This window comes from Caloenas nicobarica, chromosome 1, assembly GCF_036013445.1.
Source record: "Caloenas nicobarica isolate bCalNic1 chromosome 1, bCalNic1.hap1, whole genome shotgun sequence".
In the NCBI taxonomy this organism is placed as follows: Eukaryota; Metazoa; Chordata; class Aves; order Columbiformes; family Columbidae; genus Caloenas; species Caloenas nicobarica.
In genome coordinates, this window is record NC_088245.1 from 155,699,647 (window position 1) to 155,710,760 (window position 11,114).

At 37.6% G+C, this 11,114-nt stretch overlaps 1 long non-coding RNA gene across 2 annotated transcripts; it reads left to right on the forward strand.

Moving 5' to 3' along the window:
- The first annotated feature begins 1,369 nt into the window (after positions 1–1,369).
- LOC135984399 (uncharacterized) lies at positions 1,370–10,790 on the forward strand. Of its 2 annotated transcripts, none has more exons than XR_010605629.1 (3): positions 1,370–1,454; positions 9,157–9,262; positions 10,454–10,790. It is a non-coding gene; the product is annotated as an uncharacterized LOC135984399 (long non-coding RNA). The 2 variants fall into 2 exon arrangements; XR_010605628.1 differs by having other exon boundaries at positions 9,199–9,262.
- The last annotated feature ends 324 nt before the right edge of the window (positions 10,791–11,114 follow it).

The window sequence follows — 11,114 nt, forward strand, 5'->3', positions numbered from 1 at the left end:
CAGACCCAGAAGTAATGGGCCTATTTAAAATTGAAGGTAGAAAGCACAAGCAAACTAAAATGGGGAAGGCATTCAAGGAGAAGTATTACTCTACATGTGATTAAAATGCAGACCCATTACCTCATGCCTCCACTACTAGCTGTCATTGGAGGCACGACTCTGGGTTAGATAACTTGTTCTGGCTGTGTTATGTCTGTACGGCTAAATACATCTGTCCCAGGGAACAACTGGTCACCTCTGGGCAGGTGCTGCAGCACATCTTCACGTACATTACTTGGCTGTCCCCATCTAGATAAGACTGACCTCATCCACACTGCATGGAATTTCCTAAGCGTGTCCCAATCTGCCCCATTTTGGTGGCCCTAGAACACACCACCTTTTGCATGCGTGTTTTTTTTCCTGTTCCAAGAGTTCAAAATATTGTGAGATCAACACTTCTGTCCATCAGTACAGCTGTTATATGTCACATACCAAGAAAGTTGTTGCAGGTCCTGGGGCACAATGTGAAGGCATTTGGGGTGTTTGAGAGCACAAATCTTGCCAAGAGTGCCAAATAACCCAATTTATTGAAATATTGTCTGTGTTCTCTATAATGAGAGGCCTTCAAAGTGAACTGTTCCCCAAACCATAGCTGGGTTTTCTCTGATGGAGAGCTATTAACATACTTCAAAAGGAAGCCAGGGAGTGAATGAATACTTCCAATCTGCAAGACTTCAGCCCCATTTCACTCTATGAAGTTTCTTATATTGATGGACAAAACAATTACATTGCAGTAAGAAAGAACTGTATGCCAGTGACACATCTGCAATCAGGACCCTCCTACTGGTCCTTTACCTGCACCCGCATGTCCTTCTTTGGTTCATATCTGAATAAAAAACAAAGCAGCATCCAGATGAAAATGACTTCTAAAGGATGTGAATGGGTGCCCTGTTCAAATATTCAGAGCTAAGGATATCAGCGAAGGGTAATGAGAGAAATAACCTCACAGCACTCCTTCAAAATCAATTCGTAGGGAAAGCATGGATATTTATATATATAAACGCAATACCACTAAACAGACATCAGATACCAGTACGTAATGCAAATGGATTGAACATGAACAGAAGTATGCCACGTGAGATTGAAACCACAAATGTAAATATTAAACTTTGCACAGGCAAGCACATCATTAGTGCAGGCAAGTTATTACTTCCCTAAATACTATTTACCAGTGTCTAACTACAGTAACCAAATGTTTGGTTTGAACATGTATTTTAAAGGTTGCCTTAGCTCAGCTATTCCAGTAGTCCTATCTCAAACAAAACCTCAGCCTAGAAAAAACCTGCAGCTGGGAATTTTTGGGAGGGACTTCGTGTGTTTGTACAAAGCATTGAGGCTGAAGACCTCGCTAGGAGTGCTGGCGAGTGGCTGCAGTTTAAGTGATTCTTACAGGTCTGTTTAATTGCACTGTTCAGGTAAGATTTCATTATTTACTGGAAACTTCTGTTTATACCAATTTGTTAAGCATAAAATAGCATCAGTTATTTTTCAAAAATATTTTCCAAGGTGTGGACTGACTATATTAGTGAATAGGGATTGGAATAAGAAAAAAAAAAAAAAAGGGCAAACAAAATAAAACAAAACCAAAAAAATCCAAACAACAAAACGGAGGGTAGGGGGTGTGTGATTGAAGTTAAAAAGTACATAAATCACTTCAGAAATATAATTTGCAAATTCATTCTGTGAGGTAATTAATCAAAGCATGGCTGAGTTATAGTACTTGAGAGACTTTGATCTGACAACTGGAAGAAATATAAAGAAACTACTGGGTATCAAGCAGGAGCATTAGGATGTAAAATGTTTCTCCATGCTAGTCACAAGTTTAATTACTTCTTTTTTTCCACAGACAGACCCAAATTAAAATAAATGGGCCACATCAAGACAAATTTCAGAGGCATGGAGTGCTTAAGAATATATTGTTCCCATAACAGAGGAGTACCATGCAATTTATTAATAAAGCTGTTCAACTTTTTTCTTTTACTGGGAATTGTACCGGGAAAGTAAAATAGAATACACAGCCAGTGCTTAACATTTTCTGTTTTAGATGCTTAGAGATTTTAAAGTGTTGCTTTTATGTTTACAAGAGTCTATATGTCTACCCGGATTTACAGCAGCATGTGACAAGAAAAATAGTTATGGTAAAAAAGCATAGACAGTAGTCAAATATTAACTGAACTGCCTTAATACTGCCATTCCTTACTCTTGATGTGAAGAATTGCAGTTCGAGTAACACACAGAGATTGTTCTGCTAATCTGTATAGGTTTGAAACTGCTGAAAGTGACTTTGGATACTTTTAAAGTAACTAAATGCACTTTTAGAGTGACTAATTGCAATAAATTATTGTCAAATGTATGCAAAACTATGTTACAAATTTAAGTTTGTAGGAAGAAAATGACACTATTGCTAAAGGAAATTATTAGGTCAGTATGTATGGCTATCACACCCTGTGAAACAGGGCTGGGGCTGGTCCCTCATACTGGAGCTCCTATCAATAAACATGCAGTCAGAAAATAGGAGTCAGGGTCAGTAGACCCAGGGTCAATGTCTCTAGTCATTTGCCTTAAAAGACAAACCACAAAGTTAAAAAGAAGTGTCATTGTAACATCACCTGTATTATGGCTTTTATAAACCATAGAAGTTTATTGCCTAGTCTATATCCAATAGTATGGACAATTATTACGTAACCAAAAAAGTAGGCAAATTAATAGCAACGTATAAGAGCATTCCCACTACAGTCCTAATCCTGGCTGATAGGAAGAGGTCTTTAATCTCCACGGTAATGATCTCACTCTTTCCCTTTTTTTCATCCTCCCAAAGTCACCTTCCAGTATATTTCTCCCTCTGTTTCATACAGTCCCTTACCCTCTTCTCACAGTTTTCTGCCCTGAACACAGCAATTTTCTACCTGTACATAGCAATCAGCAGAGACAAGACATAATTGCTTACGTTAGCAGAGAAGTAGAAAAAATATCCTCCTTTTCATCCATATGAGTGGTCAGCCAAATGCAAATGCTTCATTGGCTACTGCTGCTATTTAGCCATAACTCCTCTGCACATGACACACACAACAGCAGTGAAGGAGCCTCCTTCTCCTGTCCCCGCTGACTAAATTGCATGAGTGACTATGCAATCTTGCAGCAGTGGGCTCCAGAAACACTCTTTTTTTTTTTTTTTATGCGTGAGCTGGCAGTGCCTGTGGGTAGCCTGGAGTTGTAGGAAAAAGGTGAACTATGTAAGAGGAAAGTAGTAGTTAATGTACTAGCACTTCCTCTGGGAAACACACTTAAAACCAGGCAATTCAGAGAATACGAACACCTTTTTTCTGTGCGACTCACTAGTGAAATTATCCTTCCTAGGGTTGTTTTAAAGCAGACCCTTCAATCTTGACAGTCTGAGACTTCAAGGTCCCCAGCACCTCAGATGCACTGGCATTTTCAGATCTTACTTACTTCACAGCAATGAAGAAACCAGAAACACACATGGACTATTAAGCCTGAAGTATCAGTCCTAAAGAAAAAAAAAAAAAAAGTAAAATCTTTCTGCAGACAAAACCGAAACACAATCTTAAAGCAATGAAACCTCTCAACTGCAGTTCTAGACACAATGTGCTTTGCAAGCCACAACCTCACCATATCCTTCCTGAGGCCCTGCTTCCTTTCAGACATCAGGGCTTGTTCTCAGGCGCTGATCTCAGCTCTCAGACTACGATTTGCTGAGTTCTCATGTCACCAAAACTTTGTTTTGCAAGCCACCCATTCCCACAACTTTCCAAAGCAGAGACAGTTTGAAAAATAAAAATAAAAATAAAAATAAAAATAAAAATAAAAATAAAAATAAAAATAAAAATAAAAATAAAAATAAAAATAAAAATAATTTTTTTTTTTTTTTTTTTAAAGTAATGCAACAAAACTCGACTCCTTCTTTTCTCTACATGAATCCATATAAGCAAAAAGTTTAGGGAAAGGCACCCCTCAGATGGGATCTACATTTGTTCATACACGTTTCTTTAAAATTTATATCTATGTCTAAAATCCTCAAACATAAGTAATGATTCTCTGTTTCAAGATTTCCTTGTCTTCCACATAAGTTCACTGAGAAAAAAATCATGCAAAAAAAGCTTATCTTCTCACTCACAATGAAGAATTAATTGAGGAATTTTCCAGAAGAACTTCATCAGGGAAAAAGGGATTACAAGGACACTTGTAAAATAAAACATCAGACAATCCAAAACATCATTAACCCTAGTTATATTTATTGGAAATTCATTCTCATGCACTTTTTTCAATACCTTACAGATAGAGACAAGGTTTTGTGACTGTAGACTTCTCCCTCCTGTCTCAATTCCATTTTCTTTCAACAAATGTTTTTACTGGGAGAAAAACAGAATAGAAGTATTTGATTCAGAAGACAAACCTGGAGGGACGATGTAGAGGAGCAGGAAAGCATTGAAAAGCAGGCAGAATAGAGAGCTTTGTGAATAAAAGGAAAAGGTAAAGGAACACAAGAAAGCAAAATACAACAGGCAAGAAAGGAGAAATGGTGAAATGTCATATCAAATGGTAGAGAATTTTTTTTTATAACAACCTAAATTTTAGCTTTAAAGGACAATGTATAAATGTTGCATTAACTAGTGGCCCGAGCTTTATTCTGTCGGTATAAATAAAGCTGTCATAAGCAGTCATACTTCTGTAGCCACTAGGTTTTTTTCTTTTTCTGATCTGTTTCATTTTGTCTGTCAGAAAGAGATGCAATATACTTCTCCATTGGACAAAGTACTTTGCATTTTTGTAAATTATTATGTTGTCTTACCACAAGTGAGTGTTACATATTTCTACAGACATTTAATCCTGATTTCCCTTATTTTGACATTCAAACTGTGTAACCTTCATTTCTCACACGAAAGTGAACAATGTTCCACAACTGTTTGTGTCTGTTTCTTCCATCACTTCACTTAACCAGCAGGTTATTTCCAGAATCTTCTGTCCTCTATGCTCTTTTGCGTGAAGGAAATGAAAAACTACTGATATGATTGCTAGGATTTCTTCTCCTTTAGCAACCTCTGAGAGTCCTTGAAGTTGTTCCTTAGCTGTGAGGTATCCAGTGAAATCAAGTCATTACAAAGGATGTACACCACCATCCATGGTTCTCCACATTCTGAATTAGGAGCCTATATGATGTCAATATTAAGTGTCATGAAAAATGTTATTACTCTTTCTTTAAATAAAGTCTTCAGCAAAGACCTTCTCTCTGCCTTTGGTGGCTGCGGTTACATTTAATTTGTTTCCTTTGTTTTCAAAATTGAGTAGTTTTCCACAAAATGTGTGTCATTCTATGTCATCACCTGGATCTAAGAAGATGTCATTCAGTTTCTATACTGAGGACAGGGTAACAACTGAAAACTTCCAATAGCATGGATCTAATCTCTTCTGCTATCCTTATCCCTCACAGTCACAGCTTGCTCCTCCTCGATGTTCTGTGATTGCTTTTCCACAGGGTTCCATGTTGCTCCTACTTGAATCTAAGATGGTGAAATTTCTTAAATCTGGTTGTCCAAGGAATATTTTTTTTAATCCAAAAATTAATGGGAAATTTTAAAAGTAAAATTGCCAACTTTTTGTGAAATTCCCTGCAGGAGAAAATGTTATGGCCCTCATCTTACAGTTAGAAAATAGAAAAAGGAAGATTAATACTGTAAACCCAAAGTCAAACATGAGAAAATTGTGGTTGCAATGTGGAAAAGTGCCTGAAAGTCTTGGGCAGCATCCCCTCCTCCCCATCCTCTTAGATTAGGCTAACAACTTAAGCACATTGTGTAAAAGTACTTAACTGGCACTGAAAAGTGTTCTCTGCATTGGTATGTCATACTGCAGAAAAAATGGAAGATGACCGAAATTTGTGATGTAGAGACATGAGATCTGCAGGCACTTAGGTGCAGAGTGAAACAGGAGGGGGAGCTCTCAGTACATCGGCCAAGGATGAAAGCCGCTCCAGGGCAGCAACGTTTCCCAAGCCAGGAAAGGAGGATCAGCTCTCGCTCTGCTTTCGGATGGGAAAAGGGTACAATTTTCTCACCTGCAGGGTCTGACCTTCAGCATTTACTGGCACAATAGTTTTCTTAAAATTGCGTCTTCCCTTCATCAAAAGCTTTCTTCATCACTGGTAATAAGTGGCACCTTGTTTGTTGGATTACACAGGAAAAACTGAGCTAATTATCTTCTCACCTTTGCCTTTTTGATAAAATACATAAAATCTAACTTGGTTCAGCAAGCAACTATAGCAAGCAGCTAGGGAAAGATCAAGGACAACATCAGTAACAAGTCAGAGATCCAAGGATTATTGCACAGCAAGAGAACCACACAAAACTGCTTTCTGCCTCATTTTCTTTCTTAGTTAGATCTTTACTTCATATGTTTGCAGCTCAGCACCACAACCTTCTCCTGCCCTGTGGACCTATATGCCAAATGCAAACCATACCTTGGTCTGTGATCCACTAATGACAAGCTCACCACTAGAAATCACATTTCCTCTTCGCAGCTCTTTCCTAATTTATTGCAAGGTGCTGCACTCAACTTGAAATCAAGTCGAGACACTTGGGATGTCTGAAAAGGAACAGCTAATTATAGACTAGCTACACATGCAAGTAACAGGGCAAAGAAGTTAATTTTACAAGGAAAAACAAAATACTATTAAAATCAGTCAGGAAAAATTAATTCAGCCAATGCTGCCTAGCAGTTCTATAGCACATAACAAGAACATGCAGAAGGATTGAAATGAAGGCTTAACAGATGCAGGACAGACTAGACATAGAAAGGTAGATTGTATATATTTTGAATCATTACTCATCATAAATTTGTAACAAACCAGAATGATTTCTAGAGTAATAACCCTAGGCAAGACATGTATGACCCCCCAAAAAAAATCTTTAAATGGTGCTAAAATTACCAAACTTTACTTGCCTGGTAATTCTGCAAGTATTATACCTCCACAGGAGAAAACAATGGGACAATTTCTATGCTTTTATTATGAGTTGGATTCAGCCCACTGAATCAATAGATTTCAGGTAAGCTACAATAAAAAGAAAGGCTTAGAGAAAGATTATGAATAAAACAAATACTTGAGACCAATCAACACTGAAATGTTGACTAATAAATACTTATCAACTGTTCATGATTGGTCTCTGAAGTTAGGAAAGGCAGCTGAATTATGTCGAATTATAATAAAAGAAAGAAATCTGAATAGATGGGGGAAAAAAGTTCCTAGGATAGTCCAGGGAATAGAAAAAAAGATTTAGAAGAGGCTTGCTTAATTTAGCAAACCAGATGCTGAGAAACAAGTATACACTAGAGAAGGCAAAGAGCTAGTAAAGCTGAAAACATCAAAGTTCATCCAAGAATGATTAAAAAAAAAAAATCTTGGGTAAGATTAGACTGGAAAATTAGAAGAAGGTTTCTAATTGCCAGAGAAGTAAGATAGCAGCTTAACTACTTTTAAGATCAAACTGGATAAGGTTCTAAAAGGAATTATATGACATGGTTGCTAGCAATAGCAGAAAGCTGTTACCCAGGAGGTCGTAGCTGCTCCCCATCACCCAGGACATCCTTTCTTATCTTACGTCCTTATGAAACAGAGGCCTCTTAGCACTAGTTGGTATTCCACAAACAGAAAAAGAGGCTAAATTTGTCAAATGCACTTTAGAAGTAAATTATCCACTGCAAATTATTCACTAGTTTTATTATTCTATAACTCATGTAGCGAATGAAATTCATCTAAAATTAATGAAACCTCTTAGTAGAACTAAATCAAAGATTTGTGGTTAAGTACTCAAACGACATGCGTAAGATTTTCAAAGAATTCTGGCTACTACCTACTTCCCCGACATCAAGATTTTGCAGTTGTTTGGTTGTTTGGGGTTTTTTGGTTGGTTTCTTTTTTGTTTTGTTTTGGTGGGGGGGGGGGGGTTTGTTTTGTTTTGTTTTGTTTTTTTGTGGTTTGGGTTTTTTTTTTTCTGGAATACACATTTTTCATCAAGAATTTATGTAAAAACTTCTGAAGTCTGAAGTCAAAATGTACTTTAAAAGTAAGTACTGCTGGGTCAAAAATCTATGTGTATTGTTACATCCTCAAGGCACCCCAATGACCTTGCACCCAGCCTCACTGATAAAAGCTATCTATATAGAATGAAAGCTATATATATATATGTAAAGTTATAGGGAAACATCTAAATTGTGATACCAAAGTTGTAGATAAACAAAAGAGTCTTATTTATCAGCGGAAATTAAGGAGAGAGCACCAATAATGGAAAACATTAAATGTTGTAGCAAAAGCAGAGACCACACTAAATCAACATGGAAATGTCTGCAGATAGATATCAAAAGTGAGAAACAGAAGCTCTATATTCTGACTTAATGGAAGGATCTAGAAGGTTGCTTGGAAAAAAGGATCTGAAAAATGCTGAATGACTAAACAAAGAATATTCAAATACATACAAAAAGAATTTACAGTTGGCTGAAAATTAGAGAAAATACAAAGGGAAAACAGGGTAGGTTGATCGTAAAAATTTCAGTTTTGAGATAAAAACCCAGAATGTTAGTAATATAGGAAAGCAAATTCTCTTCCACAGTGGATGATTGCCGTTTTCTTCCCCAGCTTTCAAACATTTTGACCAAAAATGCATATATAAGATGGTTTTGTTTTCAATCAAATTTTTGGCCAACCACAAATCTGGAAAAAAAAATAGTACTTAGTTTCAGACTATGAATCTGAAGCATCAGTTCGAATGGAATTGATAGGAGAATGGAGGAGGAGCAACTGGGATCAGAGAAGGATGCTGAAGCTTAATGAAGGGTCTATTTCTTATCACACCTGGGGATTTGTCATAGCTTACTATGAATTTGCTAAACAGGGAATTGAGCTTGGGGGGTCAGAGTTCAATGTTTAGCTATAATTAATTGATAGAAGAGATTTCAAGTTTTATTTTATTTACTTGTAATTGTTCCTCATTTTCTTTGATTTGGATCTGGGTTACTCCTTGTGGTATACAGATAAGAAATTACTGGTTTGGTGATGTTGTTGATGGGAATTACATGGCTTTTTGTTTCATTTGCTCCTATCACCAGCAAAACATGTGCTGCTGACACTATTCCTGTATTTTGTTCAAGGATGGATCAAGATACTATGAAGATATTAACAGCCCTAGGAGCAGGAACAGAGGCCACGTATCAGGTACGCCACAAAGATTCATTCAGTCTGCTGCTCCCTCTTTCCAAGCCAACAGTTATCCACATTCCTGCAAAGCAGCAGAAATTTGGAAGGCTCCTCACTGAAACATTTTACAAAAGAGCCCTTGGGCAGTAGCTGAGACATCCTGGAGAGCTCTGAGCTCCTGGAAGCTAGATCTCATGTTTCCTGGGCTATCACATGCACTTTTTTGCATGGCTACTCTTTTTTTTTCACAGAGTTCATTCCTGGTGTTAGGTGGTGTTCATGATCCAGACCAGACTTCAGGCATGCAGGTGCGAATCACTGAAACGAGCATGGGTATGCTACAGTTAGCCAGGTTTTCCCCTTGTCCAAATCTGCTGAATCTGCATGGCCCAAAGGCAGCCAAACGGAGAGTGTGGAAGTGACTACTCTTAGTCAGAGATACTCAATTTACAGTGATGTACCTTTAAAATTAATTATCCATTTGCGGATATGGGTCTGTGTGCTCTATTATTTACGCTTCTAAATTAAAAGAATTCTTTACCTAGCAAGCTTAAGTGATGCTACAGCTCTGCAAATGGAGTGAAACAATCAGAAAGAGAGAGAAGGAAATGAAACCTGAACAGTGAAATGAGTCCCTCTCACTTGCCGTGAGAGAAGAGAGAGAGAAGTTATGGTGTGGGCTCATTTGCAGATTTAGTTTTGGAGCTCGTTGGGAGGTACCCAGCTACAGCTAAAATGGCTGCCATTAGGAAATCTTGGGTAGATGAGATGCATCGTAGATAAAGTGGTACCCAGTGTCTCCCTTGGAGCACTTTAACAACTCGGTTTGAATTCATAAGTGTTCTGATTGTACATGTGCAAATGCTTCCATATAAAGGTTAGGCACCCATTGTTATTGCAGCGTCTGTTAAAAAAGATAGCCATATCGGTTGCTAGGAGATGGCAGACTTCTCCTGAAGAAAAATCACTCCTGATAAAAAAAATGATTTTACATAAAGACCCTCTTAAATAAAAATATCTTTGACAGCAGCTATTATTATTCACCGAGTTCCTTCACAACTGAATAAATGGCAGAAAAATATACTATTTGAATACCATTATATCCTAACATGTAAAATAGATTTTTCTCCCTTTTTCCCCCCCCCCTTTTTTGTTGCTCCAAAGTGATATTTGCTTCCAGCTAAAATTGCTGCCTTCCTTTTTCTATAGACCATTCCAGGAAAGAAATATTTGGAGAACTGAGCTCAGAAATTGAACTCACTTGTCTTCCTTTCCACCGTAAAACCAACTTTGCTTAAAACGAATTGTACAGTAGGATAAACACTTTATCAGGAAAGAACTTGGATGCAAAAAGACCAAAAAAACCTGCAGCAAGTCTTCACAAATGGATGGCTGGGAGAAGGCAGGTGGGAGGCTGTGCCTCATGAAAGCAACCAACCATCCAATTTCATTTCAATAATGTTTGTAATTTTCTTCCTACTGGGGTGGCTGGAAGTACAGCTGCCCTATATTTGTGCCCATGTGCTCTGCTTTTGGTGAAAATGACCCTAACAAATAAAACATGAAACAAACGATATACTTGCTGTTTTAAACTTGTGTAGTCAATAAACGAAACAATAATCTTTCCTAATTTAGTGTGCTCAGACTTGCTATTGTGGACATGAGAACTCCCCAGCTGCAGAACACAAAGGCACACTGCCTGCACAATATGGGGTTTCAGCAGCTGTGCCTTCCATTGACCAGAGCTGGGAGAAATGTAGATCACATACCGACAATAAGAGATCGATGTTGTAAATATTACCATGAGAAAGAGTGCACCAAACTCTGAGTGTGTCCTTTTTTTGTGTGTGTGCGTGGTTGTAATAAAGTT